General features: G+C 61.8%; 1 protein-coding gene and 20 non-coding genes across 21 annotated transcripts in view; 12 read left to right on the top strand and 9 right to left on the bottom strand.

Annotated features, from left to right (window-relative positions):
• Apoa2 (apolipoprotein A2) overlaps window positions 1-27041 on the bottom strand; it is a 450260-nt gene that overhangs the window by 127889 nt on the left and 295330 nt on the right. The window lies entirely within an intron of this gene.
• Window positions 2379-2452, bottom strand: Trnan-guu (transfer RNA asparagine (anticodon GUU)). The gene has a single exon. It is a non-coding gene; the product is annotated as a tRNA-Asn (tRNA).
• Trnal-cag (transfer RNA leucine (anticodon CAG)) lies at window positions 4368-4450 on the bottom strand. Its single transcript has one exon. It is a non-coding gene; the product is annotated as a tRNA-Leu (tRNA).
• On the top strand, window positions 4911-4982 carry Trnad-guc (transfer RNA aspartic acid (anticodon GUC)). Its single transcript has one exon. It is a non-coding gene; the product is annotated as a tRNA-Asp (tRNA).
• Trnag-ucc (transfer RNA glycine (anticodon UCC)) lies at window positions 5528-5599 on the top strand. Its single transcript has one exon. It is a non-coding gene; the product is annotated as a tRNA-Gly (tRNA).
• On the top strand, window positions 5923-5994 carry Trnae-cuc (transfer RNA glutamic acid (anticodon CUC)). Its single transcript has one exon. It is a non-coding gene; the product is annotated as a tRNA-Glu (tRNA).
• Trnag-gcc (transfer RNA glycine (anticodon GCC)) lies at window positions 9471-9541 on the bottom strand. Its single transcript has one exon. It is a non-coding gene; the product is annotated as a tRNA-Gly (tRNA).
• Trnal-cag (transfer RNA leucine (anticodon CAG)) lies at window positions 10568-10650 on the bottom strand. Its single transcript has one exon. It is a non-coding gene; the product is annotated as a tRNA-Leu (tRNA).
• Trnad-guc (transfer RNA aspartic acid (anticodon GUC)) lies at window positions 11111-11182 on the top strand. Its single transcript has one exon. It is a non-coding gene; the product is annotated as a tRNA-Asp (tRNA).
• Window positions 11728-11799, top strand: Trnag-ucc (transfer RNA glycine (anticodon UCC)). Its single transcript has one exon. It is a non-coding gene; the product is annotated as a tRNA-Gly (tRNA).
• Trnae-cuc (transfer RNA glutamic acid (anticodon CUC)) lies at window positions 12123-12194 on the top strand. Its single transcript has one exon. It is a non-coding gene; the product is annotated as a tRNA-Glu (tRNA).
• Trnag-gcc (transfer RNA glycine (anticodon GCC)) lies at window positions 15669-15739 on the bottom strand. The gene has a single exon. It is a non-coding gene; the product is annotated as a tRNA-Gly (tRNA).
• Window positions 16766-16848, bottom strand: Trnal-cag (transfer RNA leucine (anticodon CAG)). Its single transcript has one exon. It is a non-coding gene; the product is annotated as a tRNA-Leu (tRNA).
• Trnad-guc (transfer RNA aspartic acid (anticodon GUC)) lies at window positions 17309-17380 on the top strand. The gene has a single exon. It is a non-coding gene; the product is annotated as a tRNA-Asp (tRNA).
• Window positions 17926-17997, top strand: Trnag-ucc (transfer RNA glycine (anticodon UCC)). The gene has a single exon. It is a non-coding gene; the product is annotated as a tRNA-Gly (tRNA).
• Window positions 18321-18392, top strand: Trnae-cuc (transfer RNA glutamic acid (anticodon CUC)). The gene has a single exon. It is a non-coding gene; the product is annotated as a tRNA-Glu (tRNA).
• On the bottom strand, window positions 21863-21933 carry Trnag-gcc (transfer RNA glycine (anticodon GCC)). Its single transcript has one exon. It is a non-coding gene; the product is annotated as a tRNA-Gly (tRNA).
• On the bottom strand, window positions 22959-23041 carry Trnal-cag (transfer RNA leucine (anticodon CAG)). The gene has a single exon. It is a non-coding gene; the product is annotated as a tRNA-Leu (tRNA).
• Window positions 23502-23573, top strand: Trnad-guc (transfer RNA aspartic acid (anticodon GUC)). Its single transcript has one exon. It is a non-coding gene; the product is annotated as a tRNA-Asp (tRNA).
• On the top strand, window positions 24119-24190 carry Trnag-ucc (transfer RNA glycine (anticodon UCC)). The gene has a single exon. It is a non-coding gene; the product is annotated as a tRNA-Gly (tRNA).
• On the top strand, window positions 24514-24585 carry Trnae-cuc (transfer RNA glutamic acid (anticodon CUC)). Its single transcript has one exon. It is a non-coding gene; the product is annotated as a tRNA-Glu (tRNA).

Here is a 27041-nt window from a genome sequence, read left to right as displayed (position 1 = left end):
ATACCACCACAAAAAAAGGAAAAAAAAAATTTGATCTACCTCTCTTGAAAGTAGGCTATAAGACTCATTCCAGAGGAGTCTGGTCCTTTGTCAGTCCTCCTTTATCAGGAGGCCAAGAAGAATTTGAAAAATAGGCCTTGCTCAGTTCTGCCAATGAATCATCATTACATCATACCTCTTTCTCTCTGGCTTGTCCTCCTAAAGAGATGGTTCCATTTACTGAGAAGGGGAATACTGGAGAAGGCTCCTGCTTAGGGGAGGGAGAGAAGATAGACTCAGTTTGGAAGAAGGTGATCCTGAGGGTTGACAGTTTTGTGTCACAACAACAAAATATCTGAGACAAGCTACTTAGCAAGTTGACACCTGACTCTGGAGGTCCAATACCAAAATTGGCAGCCCCATTGTGGGCCCCTGGCAAGGGTACCATGTCAGAGAAAATACTCAGGTCCCAAGCCAGGAAGAAGAAAGAGGATGGAGAGTGGTTCCCACAATGCTTTTCAGGGCACTTTCTGGATGACATAAGGATCTTCCACTAGACCCCACCTCTTAAAAGTTCCATCACCTCCCAATAGTATCACGCTGAAACCAAGCCTTTCATACAGGGAGCTTCAGGTAACACTCATCCAAATCATAGCAAGGGCCAAGGGGTTATAGTGAGCAGGCAGGTGAATGCACAAAAGGATTTACAACTCAGAGAAGTGTTGGAGACACAAATAATTGTCTGTATAACTGAAGACACAGGAGTGGTGAGAGCCCCTAAACAGAGTATAATATTAAATGAGAACAGTTAAAGGATTATTTCCAGAACCTTTACTACAGCCTTATGGTAGATCACTGTCCAACTATAAGTGAGCAGTTGAATAAACTAGAGTGTGGAATACTGGTTTTTGAAAGAGTTAAAAATATATCACTCTGAGCCAGGCACGTGTGTGTGTGGGGGTGGGGGTGGGGGTGGGGCGGGGGGAGTTAGGGGAGGGGGTAACGCCTGTAATCCTAGCTCCTCAGGAGGCAGAAATCAGGAAGATCGAGGTTTGAAACCAGCGTGAGAAAATAGGTTTCCAGGCCCTATCTCAAAAAGAAATCACAAAAAAGGGCTGATGGAGTGGCTCAAAGTGTAGGTCCTGAGTTGAAGCCCTAGTACCACAAAAAAAAAAAAAAAGGAAAACACACACTCACATACACACCACTCTGGCTTATTGACAAATATAAAGTTCAAAGCACTTGAAAAATAGCAGGTGCAAAAACAATCTGATCGTCATGCTGGGTTTTTTGTTTGATTTTGTTTCGTTGACTTTGGTGGGGAGGGGGCAGGGGATGAACTCAGGGTTTCACTCTACTTTTACTGCTTGAGCTGCATCTCCAGCCCCTTTCTTAAAAGCAGGAGATAAGATTTCCAAGTGAAAAATGCAACATCTATATACTCACTAGCAGTGAAGTCTGAGAAAATTCTGTGTAGATTTAGTTAAAAAAAAAACAATTTTCTGGCAGGACTGGGGTCTGTATTCACAGCCTCATGCTTGCTAGGTTGGCACTCTATCACTTAAGACACTCTGCCAGTGCTAATGCTCATTTTTAAAATCTTCCCATGTCATTTAGTTGCTTCTTCACCGCCTGGTACTCTTTATCCAATCCAGTGCTGACTGTAACTGCTCCTTTGGGTCTTCATTTTCTTATGAGAGCTCCTGTACTGTGTAAAATTTGACTTAGATGAACTTGTGTGCTTTTCTCCTATTAATCTATTTCATGTCCAGTTAATTTGGGACCCACCTGGGACCCTAAAAGGAAGGAGGTGGAGTTTGACTGCCCCCACACCCTTTCAAATTGGCCAGAAGTCATTGGGTTTCTCCACGTGTTCAGCATCTACTGTGAAAACGGAAGGAGAAAGAGCCATAGCTGTCTTCTGTAGTGCCAATGCCCACTCGAAAAGTCCAGCTAGCTGTGGATATTTTGCAGAAAAGGGAAGGGGAAACTCCCACAGAATTGGTTTTTGGAGGGAAAAGAAATACATGAGCCACTAATGTGGCTCTAGTTGACCTTTTTTTTTTTTTTACCCCAGTACTAGAGTTTGAACTCAGGCCTTCTCCTTGATCCATCCGCCAGCCCTTTTTGTGATGGGTTTTTTTTCGAGATAGGGTCTTGCTTTGAACCGCGATTCTCCTGACCTCTGCCTCTTGCGTAGCTAGGATTACATGGGTGAGCTACCCGCTCCCAGCTTAGCTGACCTTTTTAACGTGTGGGGCACAGTAAGAAATGTCTTTAATGAGGCAAGCAATTTGTATGATTTGGGATTGGGAGTAAAACTTCTGTATCTCCGAGGAAAGACAAGGAAAAAAACCGAACCTAGAGGAACTTTTCCGGGAGGTGTTAAAAACCTAACGCGTCCCTGGGTGGGCTCGAACCACCAACCTTTCGGTTAACAGCCGAACGCGCTAACCGATTGCGCCACAGAGACTAAGCTGCTATAGCTTTCTTAAAGACCATATTTATAGATTATGTGCTGCCTGAGTTTGATTCATTGTGACATTGCTTATTTGAATTCATTTGGTTAATTTTAAATCTCGGAGTATTAAACTGACCGGAACGCACTGTACTCAAGCCCTTGTTTGCCTTCTTCCCAATTTCTTGGCGCCAGCAGAAAGCTGACCTCTTTTCCCCAAAACTAAGACCCAGAAACGAATGAAACCAAGTTCACCACTGCTGAATGGAGTTTGGGCGGGTGTGCTGGAAAAATAACTCTCGCTGCTGATTTGAACTTCAGATGCGTGCTTAGGGCTCAGCAGGATATCTTTGTTCCACTGCAGTATCTTTCAAGACCTTTATTTTAAACTCAGATATTAAGCGTTTCTTCAAAGTGAATATTTCGTCATACAGCAGCGAGCTCGGAAGCTCTCCCTGCAAATGATTCTCAAGGGTAAGAGGAGAAAGTACTAAGTATGCCACGGAAAGGTAAAAAGTTCTGAGGACCCAAAGCGAATAAATTGAAAACATAACCCCTAACCCCTACCACCTGCCGCAAATAGTCATTCAAAAACATCTCTAATGGGTGGGCATCGTGACTCACGCTAGTAACCTCAGCGCTAAGGGTTTGGGGGAGGAACTGAGGAGTGAGGCTGCCTACATACTGACACCCCGTCTCAAAAGCAAACCAAACCAATATACCAAGGGGCTATGACTCTCCACAGAGAAACACCGATTTATAATTAGTTCAACTACATTTAATTTTATCACTCATATATGCAACCGCTCTCCCAGATTTCTTTTTCCGCATGCTGGGATCAAACTCAGGCCCTTGAATAAATCAGACAAGGGCTCTACCTCTCAGCCACATCGCCAGTCCTCGCCCCCTAATTTTGAATGAAGAAAAACAGCTTGAGTAATAAATGTAACTCACTCATGGGTCTTAAGAATTCCCAAAGAGTTAAGATTTTGGAGTTTGTTTACAGCCTAGATTTTCTAAACCAACCTTCTGACATTTCAAGTTGTACTTCCAACCAGCGATTCAGAAGTTGTTCATAAGAGAAAAAGGACACCATTCAAGACACTTGAAAAGTTCAGGAAGATAGGATGTTACACTGAATGTTTTACTTTCAAATTATTGATAATACACTTGAAACTTCTTTGAAGAAGGATCAAAAGCGATAATTCCCAAATGACAAATAATAGCACGTTGCTCATTAGATTGCCATTAAGCATCCCTGCTAAAAGACACAAAATCCTCTAGTACAATTGTTCGGTGATTGAAAACAATTTGGTAAGGTACAGGGCTGATGGCTGCTACAAGCACACCTGGCAGAGACAATGGGCACAAAGAAAACAAAGACTTTTAAAACACGTATCCAAAAAGATATCAGTGAAACAATACTTCCCAAAAAGGGGGGGGGGGAGTCGAGTATTGATCCTTCGTCTTGGGAAACAGTTACTAAGAAATTAGTTACTGAAACCATGTTGAAAAGGAGCACAAAAATGAGCAAAAATACACAGCCAGGGAAAAACCGAGTCAATGTAGGATGCCAGTTGCTGTACAAAAACAAAAAACAAAAGAAAGAAACAAATGCTGAGAAAAAAACCAAGTTCGGAGTACTGTAATACTTCACAGTAAGAGAAATAAAAATAGCACCAAATAATCGAAAAGAAGAACCAAGAAAACGAAACTGCCAAAAAGGCAAAAAACTTTCTCTTAAAAATATTGAGATGTATTCTGATTGGGAAAAAGAAGAAAAGAACCGGGTGAGAGAATAAAGACCCGGGAAAACCAGTGGTGAAGTGGTACTCGGAAATTACTGATACAAAAGTATGAACTAGTGAGCAAATATTCACTCTGAACAGGGACATAAAAAAACTAAAAAACTGGAGCCAACAGGTAGGCTTGTCAGGAGTGGGATTCGAACCCACGCCTCCAGGGGAGACTGCGACCTGAACGCAGCGCCTTAGACCGCTCGGCCATCCTGACGGCGGGCCTGGGCGCGTGGCCGCTCCCCTGGCTGGGACCCGGCGCGGACGCCCGGTACCGTTCCTCGGCGTGGGTGCGCAAGCGGCGGAGGGCAAGCCAAGTCAGTCTCTGCCGCTCGCTGCGGCGTGCAGGCCGCCACGCCCTCCTCCCCTCCTCCCCGAGCGGCGCTTGCTAGTCCGCGCGTCTTCCCCTCCTCCCGGCGCGGTGGCTCGATGCCCGCGTCGGAGGCGGCGGGGCAGGGCGCACCGGGTTGGCTGGGTGGCAGCCGGGTGCAGCTCGAGGTCAGGCTCCGGACCGGGTCGGCTCGCCTCGCCTTTGTCCAGAGTGCTTTGTTGTGTGAGCGTGTGTCCCGCACGTGCCAGATGCTTGCGGTGGGCAGGCGGACGAGGGAGGGCAGGGCCGGGCGTACCAGGGCTCGGGACAGCGGACTGGCGCCCAGAGGGCGGGGCGGGCGTCGCTGTCCTCGTTAGTATAGTGGTGAGTATCCCCGCCTGTCACGCGGGAGACCGGGGTTCGATTCCCCGACGGGGAGGCAGCCGCCCTTTTTGGCCACCGGCGCGAGGTCTGCGACCCAGCCTCTCGCCCTCAAGGGGCGTGCCCTTCTTCCTCCCTCCGCCCACCGCCACCTGGTACCTGGCCTGCCACGTGGTCGCCCCAGACGAGCGGCCCTGCCCGCCCTGCTGGGCCCGGCCAGGCCAGGCCAGGCCAGGCCCGCGCCACCCGAAGTCCTTGTGGGAGTGGGCTCCGTGAGGCCGGCAGGGGCAGGAAAGCGTGGGAGGCGACCGAGTGAGTGAGGACCGTCCTTCTGGCTGTCGGGCCGTGGCGGCGGCGTCGCTGGGCCCCGCGCCCGGCCCCACGCCGCAACGTGGAGCCGAGGGCTCAGTCGGGAGCAGCACGGCTGCAGCAGAAGGCCGGCGCAGCGGAGCTGCTGGGCTCTGGGCTGGGCTGGGCTGGGCTGGCGCTTTTTGGCGCCGTGGCAGCCAAGAGCTGCGGGCGTCGGGCAGGCCCGCGTCAGGCGGTGGCGGCGCTCGCTCGTGGCAGTCCCGGCCGGCCTGTGGGCGCTGGCCGGGCCGTGCGGCGTTGGTGGTATAGTGGTGAGCATAGCTGCCTTCCAAGCAGTTGACCCGGGTTCGATTCCCGGCCAACGCAGCGGGCTGACCTTTTGCCGAGACCCGGGGCCGCAGAGGGCGGCCGGGCTGGCACGCAGCTGTGCTTGCAGGCGCGGGAGGGTGTGTGGCAGAAGGAGGCGCGGCGATGTTTTGAGGGTGCCCCGAGCAGGAGGGGAGCTGCTAAGGCTGAGGGCGGTCGGGTTGCCAGGGGCGCCGGGTGGGCTGGCGGGATTTGGTTAGCAAGTGAAGCCCAGCCGGCGGTGCAGGTGCCAGGCGCCAGGCGCCAAGCTGCCAGCTGCCAGCTGCCAGCTCGAGAGGAGGCGCTGGCTCCAGGGCGGGAGCGCGGGGCACGCAGGCCGACGCTCCCTGGTGGTCTAGTGGTTAGGATTCGGCGCTCTCACCGCCGCGGCCCGGGTTCGATTCCCGGTCAGGGAAGCCTTTCTTCTTCTTCTCCGCCGTCCACCACCGACGTCGGCTTCGTCTTCGCACCACACCTCCCCTTTTGGCCAACAGGCCCGCCCGGTCCACCTACGCCCCAATGAGACGGGACTTCCCGCCCAGCCCTTGTCCGTCAGCGCTTCCTTTTCTCCTGGCTGGCCCGCTCGCCCGCCCTCCACCCATCTTCACCCTTCAGCGTGTCCCCTCTTCCTTGCCCTAGGCTCACCCAAGGGCCCTCGCAGCCCCACGCACACAGGCCAGGTCAGCCTCTCTACTCCTCTGGCTGCCAGCGGACCCACCACCCTCCACCACCACCCCCATCGCCGTCACCACCACCCCCATCGCCACCACCACTACCACCACTACCATCACCAGCGGCCAACAGCACCCACCCACCAATGCAGGACGATCGCTGGTTCCTCACTCCTCTCGCTACAGCTTCCCGCCTCTCCCTTCCCCTCCCCTCCGCTGTCCCCCCAGTCCCCTCCCCTCCCTTCCCCTCCCCTGCCGTCCCCTCTCCTTTCACACAGAAGGCACAAGCACCCACGCACGCACAAGGTGCTGAGAACTGAGGGAAAACCAGAGCGGTTCCTTGCTCTTCATGCCTCAAGAAACACCGTGCCCTTCATCCGCTTCACCTGCTCTTCCTGAGACTTCAGTCACCTTCCCCCTGGCCTCAGCCCATAGATAGAGAGCCTCAAAATCCAATGCACGGAGAGGTGAGTTGGAGACTCGGGCCCTCCCGGTTCCTCGTGCTCGGCTGCCTCCTACAGAAACTCTTGCTGTTTTGTGAAAGGAAACTCCACGTGGATTTCGTGATTGGAATACCACACGGCTGGCAACGCCAGACTGGCTCCTTCGCTCCCTCACCCCTCGCCCCATCGCCCCATCGCCCGTTCTCTCACTGGCTGCTTCCTCCCTCATGAACTCCTCTAACCCGCCCGCTCACTTTCCCAATCAGCCACCCACTCCTTCACTGCTTCTCTCACCCTCCCACCTAGCCACCCACTCATTCGCTCAACCACCCTGCCAACCCAGCCACCCATCCACTCAGTAGTGGGGGCCTCTAAGGGGCCAGGACTGTCCCACGACACTGCTCGGTCAAGGGCTCCACCTGTGTGTGACAGCGGCTTTGAAGGGGGTGCCGGTGGGGGTGTGTGGGGGGGAAGGCCGTCGGCGCTAGCGGAGCCTGAGCCAGGGAGGCGGAGGTGTGTGGAGACGTGTGGGGAGCTAGACCACCGGGTGGGCGTTTGGCGGTAGCAGAAGCCGGGCGATGAAGAAATTGGTGGTGACACAGCCAAGGGCCAAGCTGACCCGAGCGGGAGTGGGCCACGAGGGTGGGGGGACATTGGCTGGCAATACCTAGGCTCGGAATCCTATCCCCAGATGGCCAGGGACAAATGGAGAATGTCCATCTACACAGCGCCTAGATTGGATGTGTTGGAGTAGTTCCCCACTGCCGCCTCACCACAGGGCCACCCGGCTCTTCATCCCTCTGTCCGGCTTGCTCTGTGACTGCTCCCCAAAGTCAACCGCACAGCTCAGTCGGCTGGCTGCCCAAAGTTTGTTGACAGCGAAGATGACCGCTGACGTCCAGTCAAGGACCCATAGTGTGCTGTGGGCGGGACTAGGGCGAGGTCAAGGCGCCGCGGCCGCGCCCGGAGAGGATTCCCTATGGCGATACACACCCCGACCGGCGGCCAGGGCAGTTTTCTTGCCCGTGGGTCTTGGGTGGATGAACGGGAACCGTCGTCCCGGGCGGGACACCGCGCAGGCCGGGACAAAGGTCGTGACAGCAGAAAGAGGACAGAAGGACACATGGCGCCCGGGCTTGGATGGTGGCTAGAAGAGGTGTGTGTGTGTGTGTGTGTGTGTGTGTGTGTGTGTGTGTGTGTGTGTGTGTGTGTTTGTGTGTGTGTGTGCGGGAGAGTGCGCCCAGGTGCGAGCATGATGGGCGGGCAGGGCTGAGAGCCCCGCTGGCAGTCGGGCAGAGATTCTGAGGACCACCCCATGGATGGGAGCGTGGGAGCGACTCGCCCGAGGATGGCGCTGTCCTCCGCTTCCACTGTGGACGAGGGGCTGGCTCGAGATCCCAGGAGCCCTGGGAGGCCAGGTCAGGGGAGCTCCAGCGGTCAGACGTTGTCAACTGAGGACCTGGGAGACAGGGGCATGGCGAGGGATGCCTGGCGGCTGGGTGGGGAGCCCAGGGCCTGGGTAGGGGCAGCGGGCCTGCCGGGAGGGCGAGTCTGGAGGCGGAAAGGAACATCCGATTGGCGACCGGTGGAAGGAAGATCCAACCCCTTGTGGTCAGAGAGGTACCCGGTGACCCCCCGGGCCAGATGGTCTGGAGGCGACCAGAATAACGAGTGGCTCTGGGGTGAGTCGGGAAGTACTCCAGGGTGCCAGACAGTGCACAGGGAGAGTTGTAGAGACAGGGAGACAGAGTGAAAGAGAGATGAGAGACAGAGAGAGTAGAGGGAGAAAGATAGACCCAGAGAAAGAAGACATTACCAGACAGACAGACAGACAGACAGGGACACACAGACAAAGACAGCTAGAACGAGAGCCAGAAAGAGAGACGGACAAAGGGAGAGAGAGGGTGAAAGAAAGAGGAGAGAGACAGATGAGACAGATGAGACAGAGATAGACACAGAGAAAGAGAAGACATACACAGACAGACAAAGGGAGAGAAAGAGAGGAGAGAGCGAGAGAATATCCAGGTGATGTGAGAAGGAGGTAGGAAGGGCAAGTGGACCAGAATCGTGAATAATTCCCTGGGAGGCCACACATGGGCTTGTCAGGTATGTGTTTGGGGGCCTAGATTAAAAGAGACCCAAGGGACAGATGCAGGTCAGAATCCTTGAGCAAAGTTGTGGGTTGTAGGGCGTGAGGGGCGGTTAAGGTGGTTCGGAGGGATGAGAAGACTTGTCGTGGGTAAGCACAGCCTAGAGAACATAGAGTGTGCATATGCGATGATGTTAGTGGAGGTACTTTGAGGTCCCTGGTGTGCTTGGATGACTGCGTGACCGTGTAGGAGACACACGGCGTGTGACTGTTAGGAGAGAAGACTTCCTGTCTAGAGGTTTGGGAGCCATGGGCTTAACTTTCAGGGTGAAGAAAGGCCAAGGGACAGGGCGAGTGAGTGCAAGGATGCATTGCGGTTGGGGACGCCTGGACGCAGAATAGATTGCTGGTGACAGAAGGGCGAGGGAGAGCGAGCGAGAGAGATGCAAGGGATGAGGAGGCAGGTGTGAGAGGCGCCAGGGGTGAGGGAACTGTCTTGCAAGGGGCCGGCGGGTGGGACCCAGTTGGGTGAGTCGCGTGTGAGGCGAGCCCAGACGCAAGCGAGCAAGCGAGCGGGGCAGGTGCGTAGGTGCTGGTGCAGGTGCAGGCCAGGGGGGTGCAGCTGGAGCGGAAGGAGGCTGCGCTCTGCTTAGGCGCTGGGTCTGGAGGACCAAAAGGGGACCAGGCGCTGCATGGGCCGGGAATCGAACCCGGGCCTCCCGCGTGGCAGGCGAGAATTCTACCACTGAACCACCCATGCACCGGCGGCGGTCGCCATCCGACGCAGCCACAGCCGGCGCTCACCAGTTGTCCCGCGGGACACTGGTCCCCGGTCGGAGGCGAGCTGAGCCACACACTGTTCGCCTGGAGCGTGCACCAGGGGCCCGATGGCGCAGGGAGCAAAGGAGCAACCAGAAGGAGAGGCTGCTGGATCGTGGTGGTCGTGGCGGCGGTGGCGGTGCCAGCGGGTGTGTGCGGGAAGGCAGAAGTGTCGCGCGCTGGGGAGGGGCCGGGGGTGGGAGCGGGGAGAAGCGGACTCGCCCCGGTCTGCCCTTTCTCCGCCGCCCAGGCCCGTCACGCTGCCGCAAACGTGGCCCGTGCCTGAATCCCAATCAGGACAGGTGACCTGCGGCAGGCGCTGCTGAGCGCGCCTGTTGTGCTCAGCGCCTCGACGCGCAGAGATGGGGACCCAAGGCGCTGGTGCGCTTGGCGCTGGGGGCCTGGGGGTGAGGTGTGGCGCCGAGGTGGTCTCGGCAGGGGCTTGGAGTTTATGGGCCGGCCCGGGGTGGTAGAGGGCGAAGGTGAGGGGGGGGTGGCTATCATTGCGGGTTTGGCCTGGCCTGCCGGGTGCTCTGCGCCTGGGGAATGGGGGCGTCGATGTGTGCGTGTGTGTGTGTGTGTGTGTGTGTGTGTGTGTGTGTAGGCAGAGGATGGAGGGTCTTGTGGGATGGTCGACGTGTCCCGTGGACCCGAATCCCCACTGCCCCTCCTCGCCGGCTCCCGTACCACCTGCGGGCCAAAGAAAGAGAGGCTCTTTTCCTCTGGGGAAAGAGCCGAGGAGGTGATTCAGAGAAACCACCTCTGCGTGTCCGAATGGCCTGTGGCGGAGGGTTGAAGGCGCCGGCGCTTGCGACACTGGCGTTTATGCGCGAGCCTTTCGGGTGGGCGCCAGGAGCGGAGGGGCGGAGGCGTGCGACCACGGGGGCGAGAGATTGGAGAGTGGGCAAAGAGGGCGCGAGCCGGGAAGAGGGCATCGGTGGGCGTCTCTGGGGCTAAAAGGTGGGCTTGTCAGGAGTGGGATTCGAACCCACGCCTCCAGGGGAGACTGCGACCTGAACGCAGCGCCTTAGACCGCTCGGCCATCCTGACGGCGGGCCTGGGCGCGTGGCCGCTCCCCTGGCTGGGACCCGGCGCGGACGCCCGGTACCGTTCCTCGGCGTGGGTGCGCAAGCGGCGGAGGGCAAGCCAAGTCAGTCTCTGCCGCTCGCTGCGGCGTGCAGGCCGCCACGCCCTCCTCCCCTCCTCCCCGAGCGGCGCTTGCTAGTCCGCGCGTCTTCCCCTCCTCCCGGCGCGGTGGCTCGATGCCCGCGTCGGAGGCGGCGGGGCAGGGCGCACCGGGTTGGCTGGGTGGCAGCCGGGTGCAGCTCGAGGTCAGGCTCCGGACCGGGTCGGCTCGCCTCGCCTTTGTCCAGAGTGCTTTGTTGTGTGAGCGTGTGTCCCGCACGTGCCAGATGCTTGCGGTGGGCAGGCGGACGAGGGAGGGCAGGGCCGGGCGTACCAGGGCTCGGGACAGCGGACTGGCGCCCAGAGGGCGGGGCGGGCGTCGCTGTCCTCGTTAGTATAGTGGTGAGTATCCCCGCCTGTCACGCGGGAGACCGGGGTTCGATTCCCCGACGGGGAGGCAGCCGCCCTTTTTGGCCACCGGCGCGAGGTCTGCGACCCAGCCTCTCGCCCTCAAGGGGCGTGCCCTTCTTCCTCCCTCCGCCCACCGCCACCTGGTACCTGGCCTGCCACGTGGTCGCCCCAGACGAGCGGCCCTGCCCGCCCTGCTGGGCCCGGCCAGGCCAGGCCAGGCCAGGCCCGCGCCACCCGAAGTCCTTGTGGGAGTGGGCTCCGTGAGGCCGGCAGGGGCAGGAAAGCGTGGGAGGCGACCGAGTGAGTGAGGACCGTCCTTCTGGCTGTCGGGCCGTGGCGGCGGCGTCGCTGGGCCCCGCGCCCGGCCCCACGCCGCAACGTGGAGCCGAGGGCTCAGTCGGGAGCAGCACGGCTGCAGCAGAAGGCCGGCGCAGCGGAGCTGCTGGGCTCTGGGCTGGGCTGGGCTGGGCTGGCGCTTTTTGGCGCCGTGGCAGCCAAGAGCTGCGGGCGTCGGGCAGGCCCGCGTCAGGCGGTGGCGGCGCTCGCTCGTGGCAGTCCCGGCCGGCCTGTGGGCGCTGGCCGGGCCGTGCGGCGTTGGTGGTATAGTGGTGAGCATAGCTGCCTTCCAAGCAGTTGACCCGGGTTCGATTCCCGGCCAACGCAGCGGGCTGACCTTTTGCCGAGACCCGGGGCCGCAGAGGGCGGCCGGGCTGGCACGCAGCTGTGCTTGCAGGCGCGGGAGGGTGTGTGGCAGAAGGAGGCGCGGCGATGTTTTGAGGGTGCCCCGAGCAGGAGGGGAGCTGCTAAGGCTGAGGGCGGTCGGGTTGCCAGGGGCGCCGGGTGGGCTGGCGGGATTTGGTTAGCAAGTGAAGCCCAGCCGGCGGTGCAGGTGCCAGGCGCCAGGCGCCAAGCTGCCAGCTGCCAGCTGCCAGCTCGAGAGGAGGCGCTGGCTCCAGGGCGGGAGCGCGGGGCACGCAGGCCGACGCTCCCTGGTGGTCTAGTGGTTAGGATTCGGCGCTCTCACCGCCGCGGCCCGGGTTCGATTCCCGGTCAGGGAAGCCTTTCTTCTTCTTCTCCGCCGTCCACCACCAACGTCGGCTTCGTCTTCGCACCACACCTCCCCTTTTGGCCAACAGGCCCGCCCGGTCCACCTACGCCCCAATGAGACGGGACTTCCCGCCCAGCCCTTGTCCGTCAGCGCTTCCTTTTCTCCTGGCTGGCCCGCTCGCCCGCCCTCCACCCATCTTCACCCTTCAGCGTGTCCCCTCTTCCTTGCCCTAGGCTCACCCAAGGGCCCTCGCAGCCCCACGCACACAGGCCAGGTCAGCCTCTCTACTCCTCTGGCTGCCAGCGGACCCACCACCCTCCACCACCACCCCCATCGCCGTCACCACCACCCCCATCGCCACCACCACTACCACCACTACCATCACCAGCGGCCAACAGCACCCACCCACCAATGCAGGACGATCGCTGGTTCCTCACTCCTCTCGCTACAGCTTCCCGCCTCTCCCTTCCCCTCCCCTCCGCTGTCCCCCCAGTCCCCTCCCCTCCCTTCCCCTCCCCTGCCGTCCCCTCTCCTTTCACACAGAAGGCACAAGCACCCACGCACGCACAAGGTGCTGAGAACTGAGGGAAAACCAGAGCGGTTCCTTGCTCTTCATGCCTCAAGAAACACCGTGCCCTTCATCCGCTTCACCTGCTCTTCCTGAGACTTCAGTCACCTTCCCCCTGGCCTCAGCCCATAGATAGAGAGCCTCAAAATCCAATGCACGGAGAGGTGAGTTGGAGACTCGGGCCCTCCCGGTTCCTCGTGCTCGGCTGCCTCCTACAGAAACTCTTGCTGTTTTGTGAAAGGAAACTCCACGTGGATTTCGTGATTGGAATACCACACGGCTGGCAACGCCAGACTGGCTCCTTCGCTCCCTCACCCCTCGCCCCATCGCCCCATCGCCCGTTCTCTCACTGGCTGCTTCCTCCCTCATGAACTCCTCTAACCCGCCCGCTCACTTTCCCAATCAGCCACCCACTCCTTCACTGCTTCTCTCACCCTCCCACCTAGCCACCCACTCATTCGCTCAACCACCCTGCCAACCCAGCCACCCATCCACTCAGTAGTGGGGGCCTCTAAGGGGCCAGGACTGTCCCACGACACTGCTCGGTCAAGGGCTCCACCTGTGTGTGACAGCGGCTTTGAAGGGGGTGCCGGTGGGGGTGTGTGGGGGGGAAGGCCGTCGGCGCTAGCGGAGCCTGAGCCAGGGAGGCGGAGGTGTGTGGAGACGTGTGGGGAGCTAGACCACCGGGTGGGCGTTTGGCGGTAGCAGAAGCCGGGCGATGAAGAAATTGGTGGTGACACAGCCAAGGGCCAAGCTGACCCGAGCGGGAGTGGGCCACGAGGGTGGGGGGACATTGGCTGGCAATACCTAGGCTCGGAATCCTATCCCCAGATGGCCAGGGACAAATGGAGAATGTCCATCTACACAGCGCCTAGATTGGATGTGTTGGAGTAGTTCCCCACTGCCGCCTCACCACAGGGCCACCCGGCTCTTCATCCCTCTGTCCGGCTTGCTCTGTGACTGCTCCCCAAAGTCAACCGCACAGCTCAGTCGGCTGGCTGCCCAAAGTTTGTTGACAGCGAAGATGACCGCTGACGTCCAGTCAAGGACCCATAGTGTGCTGTGGGCGGGACTAGGGCGAGGTCAAGGCGCCGCGGCCGCGCCCGGAGAGGATTCCCTATGGCGATACACACCCCGACCGGCGGCCAGGGCAGTTTTCTTGCCCGTGGGTCTTGGGTGGATGAACGGGAACCGTCGTCCCGGGCGGGACACCGCGCAGGCCGGGACAAAGGTCGTGACAGCAGAAAGAGGACAGAAGGACACATGGCGCCCGGGCTTGGATGGTGGCTAGAAGAGGTGTGTGTGTGTGTGTGTGTGTGTGTGTGTGTGTGTGTGTGTGTGTGTGTGTGTTTGTGTGTGTGTGTGCGGGAGAGTGCGCCCAGGTGCGAGCATGATGGGCGGGCAGGGCTGAGAGCCCCGCTGGCAGTCGGGCAGAGATTCTGAGGACCACCCCATGGATGGGAGCGTGGGAGCGACTCGCCCGAGGATGGCGCTGTCCTCCGCTTCCACTGTGGACGAGGGGCTGGCTCGAGATCCCAGGAGCCCTGGGAGGCCAGGTCAGGGGAGCTCCAGCGGTCAGACGTTGTCAACTGAGGACCTGGGAGACAGGGGCATGGCGAGGGATGCCTGGCGGCTGGGTGGGGAGCCCAGGGCCTGGGTAGGGGCAGCGGGCCTGCCGGGAGGGCGAGTCTGGAGGCGGAAAGGAACATCCGATTGGCGACCGGTGGAAGGAAGATCCAACCCCTTGTGGTCAGAGAGGTACCCGGTGACCCCCCGGGCCAGATGGTCTGGAGGCGACCAGAATAACGAGTGGCTCTGGGGTGAGTCGGGAAGTACTCCAGGGTGCCAGACAGTGCACAGGGAGAGTTGTAGAGACAGGGAGACAGAGTGAAAGAGAGATGAGAGACAGAGAGAGTAGAGGGAGAAAGATAGACCCAGAGAAAGAAGACATTACCAGACAGACAGACAGACAGACAGGGACACACAGACAAAGACAGCTAGAACGAGAGCCAGAAAGAGAGACGGACAAAGGGAGAGAGAGGGTGAAAGAAAGAGGAGAGAGACAGATGAGACAGATGAGACAGAGATAGACACAGAGAAAGAGAAGACATACACAGACAGACAAAGGGAGAGAAAGAGAGGAGAGAGCGAGAGAATATCCAGGTGATGTGAGAAGGAGGTAGGAAGGGCAAGTGGACCAGAATCGTGAATAATTCCCTGGGAGGCCACACATGGGCTTGTCAGGTATGTGTTTGGGGGCCTAGATTAAAAGAGACCCAAGGGACAGATGCAGGTCAGAATCCTTGAGCAAAGTTGTGGGTTGTAGGGCGTGAGGGGCGGTTAAGGTGGTTCGGAGGGATGAGAAGACTTGTCGTGGGTAAGCACAGCCTAGAGAACATAGAGTGTGCATATGCGATGATGTTAGTGGAGGTACTTTGAGGTCCCTGGTGTGCTTGGATGACTGCGTGACCGTGTAGGAGACACACGGCGTGTGACTGTTAGGAGAGAAGACTTCCTGTCTAGAGGTTTGGGAGCCATGGGCTTAACTTTCAGGGTGAAGAAAGGCCAAGGGACAGGGCGAGTGAGTGCAAGGATGCATTGCGGTTGGGGACGCCTGGACGCAGAATAGATTGCTGGTGACAGAAGGGCGAGGGAGAGCGAGCGAGAGAGATGCAAGGGATGAGGAGGCAGGTGTGAGAGGCGCCAGGGGTGAGGGAACTGTCTTGCAAGGGGCCGGCGGGTGGGACCCAGTTGGGTGAGTCGCGTGTGAGGCGAGCCCAGACGCAAGCGAGCAAGCGAGCGGGGCAGGTGCGTAGGTGCTGGTGCAGGTGCAGGCCAGGGGGGTGCAGCTGGAGCGGAAGGAGGCTGCGCTCTGCTTAGGCGCTGGGTCTGGAGGACCAAAAGGGGACCAGGCGCTGCATGGGCCGGGAATCGAACCCGGGCCTCCCGCGTGGCAGGCGAGAATTCTACCACTGAACCACCCATGCACCGGCGGCGGTCGCCATCCGACGCAGCCACAGCCGGCGCTCACCAGTTGTCCCGCGGGACACTGGTCCCCGGTCGGAGGCGAGCTGAGCCACACACTGTTCGCCTGGAGCGTGCACCAGGGGCCCGATGGCGCAGGGAGCAAAGGAGCAACCAGAAGGAGAGGCTGCTGGATCGTGGTGGTCGTGGCGGCGGTGGCGGTGCCAGCGGGTGTGTGCGGGAAGGCAGAAGTGTCGCGCGCTGGGGAGGGGCCGGGGGTGGGAGCGGGGAGAAGCGGACTCGCCCCGGTCTGCCCTTTCTCCGCCGCCCAGGCCCGTCACGCTGCCGCAAACGTGGCCCGTGCCTGAATCCCAATCAGGACAGGTGACCTGCGGCAGGCGCTGCTGAGCGCGCCTGTTGTGCTCAGCGCCTCGACGCGCAGAGATGGGGACCCAAGGCGCTGGTGCGCTTGGCGCTGGGGGCCTGGGGGTGAGGTGTGGCGCCGAGGTGGTCTCGGCAGGGGCTTGGAGTTTATGGGCCGGCCCGGGGTGGTAGAGGGCGAAGGTGAGGGGGGGGTGGCTATCATTGCGGGTTTGGCCTGGCCTGCCGGGTGCTCTGCGCCTGGGGAATGGGGGCGTCGATGTGTGCGTGTGTGTGTGTGTGTGTGTGTGTGTGTGTGTGTGTAGGCAGAGGATGGAGGGTCTTGTGGGATGGTCGACGTGTCCCGTGGACCCGAATCCCCACTGCCCCTCCTCGCCGGCTCCCGTACCACCTGCGGGCCAAAGAAAGAGAGGCTCTTTTCCTCTGGGGAAAGAGCCGAGGAGGTGATTCAGAGAAACCACCTCTGCGTGTCCGAATGGCCTGTGGCGGAGGGTTGAAGGCGCCGGCGCTTGCGACACTGGCGTTTATGCGCGAGCCTTTCGGGTGGGCGCCAGGAGCGGAGGGGCGGAGGCGTGCGACCACGGGGGCGAGAGATTGGAGAGTGGGCAAAGAGGGCGCGAGCCGGGAAGAGGGCATCGGTGGGCGTCTCTGGGGCTAAAAGGTGGGCTTGTCAGGAGTGGGATTCGAACCCACGCCTCCAGGGGAGACTGCGACCTGAACGCAGCGCCTTAGACCGCTCGGCCATCCTGACGGCGGGCCTGGGCGCGTGGCCGCTCCCCTGGCTGGGACCCGGCGCGGACGCCCGGTACCGTTCCTCGGCGTGGGTGCGCAAGCGGCGGAGGGCAAGCCAAGTCAGTCTCTGCCGCTCGCTGCGGCGTGCAGGCCGCCACGCCCTCCTCCCCTCCTCCCCGAGCGGCGCTTGCTAGTCCGCGCGTCTTCCCCTCCTCCCGGCGCGGTGGCTCGATGCCCGCGTCGGAGGCGGCGGGGCAGGGCGCACCGGGTTGGCTGGGTGGCAGCCGGGTGCAGCTCGAGGTCAGGCTCCGGACCGGGTCGGCTCGCCTCGCCTTTGTCCAGAGTGCTTTGTTGTGTGAGCGTGTGTCCCGCACGTGCCAGATGCTTGCGGTGGGCAGGCGGACGAGGGAGGGCAGGGCCGGGCGTACCAGGGCTCGGGACAGCGGACTGGCGCCCAGAGGGCGGGGCGGGCGTCGCTGTCCTCGTTAGTATAGTGGTGAGTATCCCCGCCTGTCACGCGGGAGACCGGGGTTCGATTCCCCGACGGGGAGGCAGCCGCCCTTTTTGGCCACCGGCGCGAGGTCTGCGACCCAGCCTCTCGCCCTCAAGGGGCGTGCCCTTCTTCCTCCCTCCGCCCACCGCCACCTGGTACCTGGCCTGCCACGTGGTCGCCCCAGACGAGCGGCCCTGCCCGCCCTGCTGGGCCCGGCCAGGCCAGGCCAGGCCAGGCCCGCGCCACCCGAAGTCCTTGTGGGAGTGGGCTCCGTGAGGCCGGCAGGGGCAGGAAAGCGTGGGAGGCGACCGAGTGAGTGAGGACCGTCCTTCTGGCTGTCGGGCCGTGGCGGCGGCGTCGCTGGGCCCCGCGCCCGGCCCCACGCCGCAACGTGGAGCCGAGGGCTCAGTCGGGAGCAGCACGGCTGCAGCAGAAGGCCGGCGCAGCGGAGCTGCTGGGCTCTGGGCTGGGCTGGGCTGGGCTGGCGCTTTTTGGCGCCGTGGCAGCCAAGAGCTGCGGGCGTCGGGCAGGCCCGCGTCAGGCGGTGGCGGCGCTCGCTCGTGGCAGTCCCGGCCGGCCTGTGGGCGCTGGCCGGGCCGTGCGGCGTTGGTGGTATAGTGGTGAGCATAGCTGCCTTCCAAGCAGTTGACCCGGGTTCGATTCCCGGCCAACGCAGCGGGCTGACCTTTTGCCGAGACCCGGGGCCGCAGAGGGCGGCCGGGCTGGCACGCAGCTGTGCTTGCAGGCGCGGGAGGGTGTGTGGCAGAAGGAGGCGCGGCGATGTTTTGAGGGTGCCCCGAGCAGGAGGGGAGCTGCTAAGGCTGAGGGCGGTCGGGTTGCCAGGGGCGCCGGGTGGGCTGGCGGGATTTGGTTAGCAAGTGAAGCCCAGCCGGCGGTGCAGGTGCCAGGCGCCAGGCGCCAAGCTGCCAGCTGCCAGCTGCCAGCTCGAGAGGAGGCGCTGGCTCCAGGGCGGGAGCGCGGGGCACGCAGGCCGACGCTCCCTGGTGGTCTAGTGGTTAGGATTCGGCGCTCTCACCGCCGCGGCCCGGGTTCGATTCCCGGTCAGGGAAGCCTTTCTTCTTCTTCTCCGCCGTCCACCACCAACGTCGGCTTCGTCTTCGCACCACACCTCCCCTTTTGGCCAACAGGCCCGCCCGGTCCACCTACGCCCCAATGAGACGGGACTTCCCGCCCAGCCCTTGTCCGTCAGCGCTTCCTTTTCTCCTGGCTGGCCCGCTCGCCCGCCCTCCACCCATCTTCACCCTTCAGCGTGTCCCCTCTTCCTTGCCCTAGGCTCACCCAAGGGCCCTCGCAGCCCCACGCACACAGGCCAGGTCAGCCTCTCTACTCCTCTGGCTGCCAGCGGACCCACCACCCTCCACCACCACCCCCATCGCCGTCACCACCACCCCCATCGCCACCACCACTACCACCACTACCATCACCAGCGGCCAACAGCACCCACCCACCAATGCAGGACGATCGCTGGTTCCTCACTCCTCTCGCTACAGCTTCCCGCCTCTCCCTTCCCCTCCCCTCCGCTGTCCCCCCAGTCCCCTCCCCTCCCTTCCCCTCCCCTGCCGTCCCCTCTCCTTTCACACAGAAGGCACAAGCACCCACGCACGCACAAGGTGCTGAGAACTGAGGGAAAACCAGAGCGGTTCCTTGCTCTTCATGCCTCAAGAAACACCGTGCCCTTCATCCGCTTCACCTGCTCTTCCTGAGACTTCAGTCACCTTCCCCCTGGCCTCAGCCCATAGATAGAGAGCCTCAAAATCCAATGCACGGAGAGGTGAGTTGGAGACTCGGGCCCTCCCGGTTCCTCGTGCTCGGCTGCCTCCTACAGAAACTCTTGCTGTTTTGTGAAAGGAAACTCCACGTGGATTTCGTGATTGGAATACCACACGGCTGGCAACGCCAGACTGGCTCCTTCGCTCCCTCACCCCTCGCCCCATCGCCCCATCGCCCGTTCTCTCACTGGCTGCTTCCTCCCTCATGAACTCCTCTAACCCGCCCGCTCACTTTCCCAATCAGCCACCCACTCCTTCACTGCTTCACTGCTTCTCTCACCCTCCCACCTAGCCACCCACTCATTCGCTCAACCACCCTGCCAACCCAGCCACCCATCCACTCAGTAGTGGGGGCCTCTAAGGGGCCAGGACTGTCCCACGACACTGCTCGGTCAAGGGCTCCACCTGTGTGTGACAGCGGCTTTGAAGGGGGTGCCGGTGGGGGTGTGTGGGGGGGAAGGCCGTCGGCGCTAGCGGAGCCTGAGCCAGGGAGGCGGAGGTGTGTGGAGACGTGTGGGGAGCTAGACCACCGGGTGGGCGTTTGGCGGTAGCAGAAGCCGGGCGATGAAGAAATTGGTGGTGACACAGCCAAGGGCCAAGCTGACCCGAGCGGGAGTGGGCCACGAGGGTGGGGGGACATTGGCTGGCAATACCTAGGCTCGGAATCCTATCCCCAGATGGCCAGGGACAAATGGAGAATGTCCATCTACACAGCGCCTAGATTGGATGTGTTGGAGTAGTTCCCCACTGCCGCCTCACCACAGGGCCACCCGGCTCTTCATCCCTCTGTCCGGCTTGCTCTGTGGCTGCTCCCCAAAGTCAACCGCACAGCTCAGTCGGCTGGCTGCCCAAAGTTTGTTGACAGCGAAGATGACCGCTGACGTCCAGTCAAGGACCCATAGTGTGCTGTGGGCGGGACTAGGGCGAGGTCAAGGCGCCGCGGCCGCGCCCGGAGAGGATTCCCTATGGCGATACACACCCCGACCGGCGGCCAGGGCAGTTTTCTTGCCCGTGGGTCTTGGGTGGATGAACGGGAACCGTCGTCCCGGGCGGGACACCGCGCAGGCCGGGACAAAGGTCGTGACAGCAGAAAGAGGACAGAAGGACACATGGCGCCCGGGCTTGGATGGTGGCTAGAAGAGGTGTGTGTGTGTGTGTGTGTGTGTGTGTGTGTGTGTGTGTGTTTGTGTGTGTGTGTGCGGGAGAGTGCGCCCAGGTGCGAGCATGATGGGCGGGCAGGGCTGAGAGCCCCGCTGGCAGTCGGGCAGAGATTCTGAGGACCACCCCATGGATGGGAGCGTGGGAGCGACTCGCCCGAGGATGGCGCTGTCCTCCGCTTCCACTGTGGACGAGGGGCTGGCTCGAGATCCCAGGAGCCCTGGGAGGCCAGGTCAGGGGAGCTCCAGCGGTCAGACGTTGTCAACTGAGGACCTGGGAGACAGGGGCATGGCGAGGGATGCCTGGCGGCTGGGTGGGGAGCCCAGGGCCTGGGTAGGGGCAGCGGGCCTGCCGGGAGGGCGAGTCTGGAGGCGGAAAGGAACATCCGATTGGCGACCGGTGGAAGGAAGATCCAACCCCTTGTGGTCAGAGAGGTACCCGGTGACCCCCCGGGCCAGATGGTCTGGAGGCGACCAGAATAACGAGTGGCTCTGGGGTGAGTCGGGAAGTACTCCAGGGTGCCAGACAGTGCACAGGGAGAGTTGTAGAGACAGGGAGACAGAGTGAAAGAGAGATGAGAGACAGAGAGAGTAGAGGGAGAAAGATAGACCCAGAGAAAGAAGACATTACCAGACAGACAGACAGACAGACAGGGACACACAGACAAAGACAGCTAGAACGAGAGCCAGAAAGAGAGACGGACAAAGGGAGAGAGAGGGTGAAAGAAAGAGGAGAGAGACAGATGAGACAGATGAGACAGAGATAGACACAGAGAAAGAGAAGACATACACAGACAGACAAAGGGAGAGAAAGAGAGGAGAGAGCGAGAGAATATCCAGGTGATGTGAGAAGGAGATAGGAAGGGCAAGTGGACCAGAATCGTGAATAATTCCCTGGGAGGCCACACATGGGCTTGTCAGGTATGTGTTTGGGGGCCTAGATTAAAAGAGACCCAAGGGACAGATGCAGGTCAGAATCCTTGAGCAAAGTTGTGGGTTGTAGGGCGTGAGGGGCGGTTAAGGTGGTTCGGAGGGATGAGAAGACTTGTCGTGGGTAAGCACAGCCTAGAGAACATAGAGTGTGCATATGCGATGATGTTAGTGGAGGTACTTTGAGGTCCCTGGTGTGCTTGGATGACTGCGTGACCGTGTAGGAGACACACGGCGTGTGACTGTTAGGAGAGAAGACTTCCTGTCTAGAGGTTTGGGAGCCATGGGCTTAACTTTCAGGGTGAAGAAAGGCCAAGGGACAGGGCGAGTGAGTGCAAGGATGCATTGCGGTTGGGGACGCCTGGACGCAGAATAGATTGCTGGTGACAGAAGGGCGAGGGAGAGCGAGCGAGAGAGATGCAAGGGATGAGGAGGCAGGTGTGAGAGGCGCCAGGGGTGAGGGAACTGTCTTGCAAGGGGCCGGCGGGTGGGACCCAGTTGGGTGAGTCGCGTGTGAGGCGAGCCCAGACGCAAGCGAGCAAGCGAGCGGGGCAGGTGCGTAGGTGCTGGTGCAGGTGCAGGCCAGGGGGGTGCAGCTGGAGCGGAAGGAGGCTGCGCTCTGCTTAGGCGCTGGGTCTGGAGGACCAAAAGGGGACCAGGCGCTGCATGGGCCGGGAATCGAACCCGGGCCTCCCGCGTGGCAGGCGAGAATTCTACCACTGAACCACCCATGCACCGGCGGCGGTCGCCATCCGACGCAGCCACAGCCGGCGCTCACCAGTTGTCCCGCGGGACACTGGTCCCCGGTCGGAGGCGAGCTGAGCCACACACTGTTCGCCTGGAGCGTGCACCAGGGGCCCGATGGCGCAGGGAGCAAAGGAGCAACCAGAAGGAGAGGCTGCTGGATCGTGGTGGTCGTGGCGGCGGTGGCGGTGCCAGCGGGTGTGTGCGGGAAGGCAGAAGTGTCGCGCGCTGGGGAGGGGCCGTGGGTGGGAGCGGGGAGAAGCGGACTCGCCCCGGTCTGCCCTTTCTCCGCCGCCCAGGCCCGTCACGCTGCCGCAAACGTGGCCCGTGCCTGAATCCCAATCAGGACAGGTGACCTGCGGCAGGCGCTGCTGAGCGCGCCTGTTGTGCTCAGCGCCTCGACGCGCAGAGATGGGGACCCAAGGCGCTGGTGCGCTTGGCGCTGGGGGCCTGGGGGTGAGGTGTGGCGCCGAGGTGGTCTCGGCAGGGGCTTGGAGTTTATGGGCCGGCCCGGGGTGGTAGAGGGCGAAGGTGGGGGGGGGGGTGGCTATCATTGCGGGTTTGGCCTGGCCTGCCGGGTGCTCTGCGCCTGGGGAATGGGGGCGTCGATGTGTGCGTGTGTGTGTGTGTGTGTGTGTGTGTGTGTGTGTAGGCAGAGGATGGAGGGTCTTGTGGGATGGTCGACGTGTCCCGTGGACCCGAATCCCCACTGCCCCTCCTCGCCGGCTCCCGTACCACCTGCGGGCCAAAGAAAGAGAGGCTCTTTTCCTCTGGGGAAAGAGCCGAGGAGGTGATTCAGAGAAACCACCTCTGCGTGTCCGAATGGCCTGTGGCGGAGGGTTGAAGGCGCCGGCGCTTGCGACACTGGCGTTTATGCGCGAGCCTTTCGGGTGGGCGCCAGGAGCGGAGGGGCGGAGGCGTGCGACCACGGGGGCGAGAGATTGGAGAGTGGGCAAAGAGGGCGCGAGCCGGGAAGAGGGCATCGGTGGGCGTCTCTGGGGCTAAAAGGTGGGCTTGTCAGGAGTGGGATTCGAACCCACGCCTCCAGGGGAGACTGCGACCTGAACGCAGCGCCTTAGACCGCTCGGCCATCCTGACGGCGGGCCTGGGCGCGTGGCCGCTCCCCTGGCTGGGACCCGGCGCGGACGCCCGGTACCGTTCCTCGGCGTGGGTGCGCAAGCGGCGGAGGGCAAGCCAAGTCAGTCTCTGCCGCTCGCTGCGGCGTGCAGGCCGCCACGCCCTCCTCCCCTCCTCCCCGAGCGGCGCTTGCTAGTCCGCGCGTCTTCCCCTCCTCCCGGCGCGGTGGCTCGATGCCCGCGTCGGAGGCGGCGGGGCAGGGCGCACCTGGTTGGCTGGGTGGCAGCCGGGTGCAGCTCGAGGTCAGGCTCCGGACCGGGTCGGCTCGCCTCGCCTTTGTCCAGAGTGCTTTGTTGTGTGAGCGTGTGTCCCGCACGTGCCAGATGCTTGCGGTGGGCAGGCGGACGAGGGAGGGCAGGGCCGGGCGTACCAGGGCTCGGGACAGCGGACTGGCTCCCAGAGGGCGGGGCGGGCGTCGCTGTCCTCGTTAGTATAGTGGTGAGTATCCCCGCCTGTCACGCGGGAGACCGGGGTTCGATTCCCCGACGGGGAGGCAGCCGCCCTTTTTGGCCACCGGCGCGAGGTCTGCGACCCAGCCTCTCGCCCTCAAGGGGCGTGCCCTTCTTCCTCCCTCCGCCCACCGCCACCTGGTACCTGGCCTGCCACGTGGTCGCCCCAGACGAGCGGCCCTGCCCGCCCTGCTGGGCCCGGCCAGGCCAGGCCAGGCCAGGCCCGCGCCACCCGAAGTCCTTGTGGGAGTGGGCTCCGTGAGGCCGGCAGGGGCAGGAAAGCGTGGGAGGCGACCGAGTGAGTGAGGACCGTCCTTCTGGCTGTCGGGCCGTGGCGGCGGCGTCGCTGGGCCCCGCGCCCGGCCCCACGCCTCAACGTGGAGCGGAGGGCTCAGTCGGGAGCAGCACGGCTGCAGCAGAAGGCCGGCGCAGCGGAGCTGCTGGGCTCTGGGCTGGGCTGGGCTGGGCTGGCGCTTTTTGGCGCCGTGGCAGCCAAGAGCTGCGGGCGTCGGGCAGGCCCGCGTCAGGCGGTGGCGGCGCTCGCTCGTGGCAGTCCCGGCCGGCCTGTGGGCGCTGGCCGGGCCGTGCGGCGTTGGTGGTATAGTGGTGAGCATAGCTGCCTTCCAAGCAGTTGACCCGGGTTCGATTCCCGGCCAACGCAGCGGGCTGACCTTTTGCCGAGACCCGGGGCCGCAGAGGGCGGCCGGGCTGGCACGCAGCTGTGCTTGCAGGCGCGGGAGGGTGTGTGGCAGAAGGAGGCGCGGCGATGTTTTGAGGGTGCCCCGAGCAGGAGGGGAGCTGCTAAGGCTGAGGGCGGTCGGGTTGCCAGGGGCGCCGGGTGGGCTGGCGGGATTTGGTTAGCAAGTGAAGCCCAGCCGGCGGTGCAGGTGCCAGGCGCCAGGCGCCAAGCTGCCAGCTGCCAGCTGCCAGCTCGAGAGGAGGCGCTGGCTCCAGGGCGGGAGCGCGGGGCACGCAGGCCGACGCTCCCTGGTGGTCTAGTGGTTAGGATTCGGCGCTTTCACCGCCGCGGCCCGGGTTCGATTCCCGGTCAGGGAAGCCTTTCTTCTTCTTCTCCGCCGTCCACCACCGACGTCGGCTTCGTCTTCGCACCACACCTCCCCTTTTGGCCAACAGGCCCGCCCGGTCCACCTACGCCCCAATGAGACGGGACTTCCCGCCCAGCCCTTGTCCGTCAGCGCTTCCTTTTCTCCTGGCTGGCCCGCTCGCCCGCCCTCCACCCATCTTCACCCTTCAGCGTGTCCCCTCTTCCTTGCCCTAGGCTCACCCAAGGGCCCTCGCAGCCCCACGCACACAGGCCAGGTCAGCCTCTCTACTCCTCTGGCTGCCAGCGGACCCACCACCCTCCACCACCACCCCCATCGCCGTCACCACCACCCCCATCGCCACCACCACTACCACCACTACCATCACCAGCGGCCAACAGCACCCACCCACCAATGCAGGACGATCGCTGGTTCCTCACTCCTCTCGCTACAGCTTCCCGCCTCTCCCTTCCCCTCCCCTCCGCTGTCCCCCCAGTCCCCTCCCCTCCCTTCCCCTCCCCTGCCGTCCCCTCTCCTTTCACACAGAAGGCACAAGCACCCACGCACGCACAAGGTGCTGAGAACTGAGGGAAAACCAGAGCGGTTCCTTGCTCTTCATGCCTCAAGAAACACCGTGCCCTTCATCCGCTTCACCTGCTCTTCCTGAGACTTCAGTCACCTTCCCCCTGGCCTCAGCCCATAGATAGAGAGCCTCAAAATCCAATGCACGGAGAGGTGAGTTGGAGACTCGGGCCCTCCCGGTTCCTCGTGCTCGGCTGCCTCCTACAGAAACTCTTGCTGTTTTGTGAAAGGAAACTCCACGTGGATTTCGTGATTGGAATACCACACGGCTGGCAACGCCAGACTGGCTCCTTCGCTCCCTCACCCCTCGCCCCATCGCCCCATCGCCCGTTCTCTCACTGGCTGCTTCCTCCCTCATGAACTCCTCTAACCCGCCCGCTCACTTTCCCAATCAGCCACCCACTCCTTCACTGCTTCTCTCACCCTCCCACCTAGCCACCCACTCATTCGCTCAACCACCCTGCCAACCCAGCCACCCATCCACTCAGTAGTGGGGGCCTCTAAGGGGCCAGGACTGTCCCACGACACTGCTCGGTCAAGGGCTCCACCTGTGTGTGACAGCGGCTTTGAAGGGGGTGCCGGTGGGGGTGTGTGGGGGGGAAGGCCGTCGGCGCTAGCGGAGCCTGAGCCAGGGAGGCGGAGGTGTGTGGAGACGTGTGGGGAGCTAGACCACCGGGTGGGCGTTTGGCGGTAGCAGAAGCCGGGCGATGAAGAAATTGGTGGTGACACAGCCAAGGGCCAAGCTGACCCGAGCGGGAGTGGGCCACGAGGGTGGGGGGACATTGGCTGGCAATACCTAGGCTCGGAATCCTATCCCCAGATGGCCAGGGACAAATGGAGAATGTCCATCTACACAGCGCCTAGATTGGATGTGTTGGAGTAGTTCCCCACTGCCGCCTCACCACAGGGCCACCCGGCTCTTCATCCCTCTGTCCGGCTTGCTCTGTGACTGCTCCCCAAAGTCAACCGCACAGCTCAGTCGGCTGGCTGCCCAAAGTTTGTTGACAGCGAAGATGACCGCTGACGTCCAGTCAAGGACCCATAGTGTGCTGTGGGCGGGACTAGGGCGAGGTCAAGGCGCCGCGGCCGCGCCCGGAGAGGATTCCCTATGGCGATACACACCCCGACCGGCGGCCAGGGCAGTTTTCTTGCCCGTGGGTCTTGGGTGGATGAACGGGAACCGTCGTCCCGGGCGGGACACCGCGCAGGCCGGGACAAAGGTCGTGACAGCAGAAAGAGGACAGAAGGACACATGGCGCCCGGGCTTGGATGGTGGCTAGAAGAGGTGTGTGTGTGTGTGTGTGTGTGTGTGTGTGTGTGTGTGTGTGTTTGTGTGTGTGTGTGCGGGAGAGTGCGCCCAGGTGCGAGCATGATGGGCGGGCAGGGCTGAGAGCCCCGCTGGCAGTCGGGCAGAGATTCTGAGGACCACCCCATGGATGGGAGCGTGGGAGCGACTCGCCCGAGGATGGCGCTGTCCTCCGCTTCCACTGTGGACGAGGGGCTGGCTCGAGATCCCAGGAGCCCTGGGAGGCCAGGTCAGGGGAGCTCCAGCGGTCAGACGTTGTCAACTGAGGACCTGGGAGACAGGGGCATGGCGAGGGATGCCTGGCGGCTGGGTGGGGAGCCCAGGGCCTGGGTAGGGGCAGCGGGCCTGCCGGGAGGGCGAGTCTGGAGGCGGAAAGGAACATCCGATTGGCGACCGGTGGAAGGAAGATCCAACCCCTTGTGGTCAGAGAGGTACCCGGTGACCCCCCGGGCCAGATGGTCTGGAGGCGACCAGAATAACGAGTGGCTCTGGGGTGAGTCGGGAAGTACTCCAGGGTGCCAGACAGTGCACAGGGAGAGTTGTAGAGACAGGGAGACAGAGTGAAAGAGAGATGAGAGACA

Source organism: Castor canadensis, chromosome 11 (assembly GCF_047511655.1).
Source record: "Castor canadensis chromosome 11, mCasCan1.hap1v2, whole genome shotgun sequence".
NCBI lineage: Eukaryota > Metazoa > Chordata > Mammalia > Rodentia > Castoridae > Castor > Castor canadensis.
The sequence above is the reverse complement of the archived record's forward strand: the minus strand, read 5'-3'. Positions and strand labels throughout refer to the sequence as shown.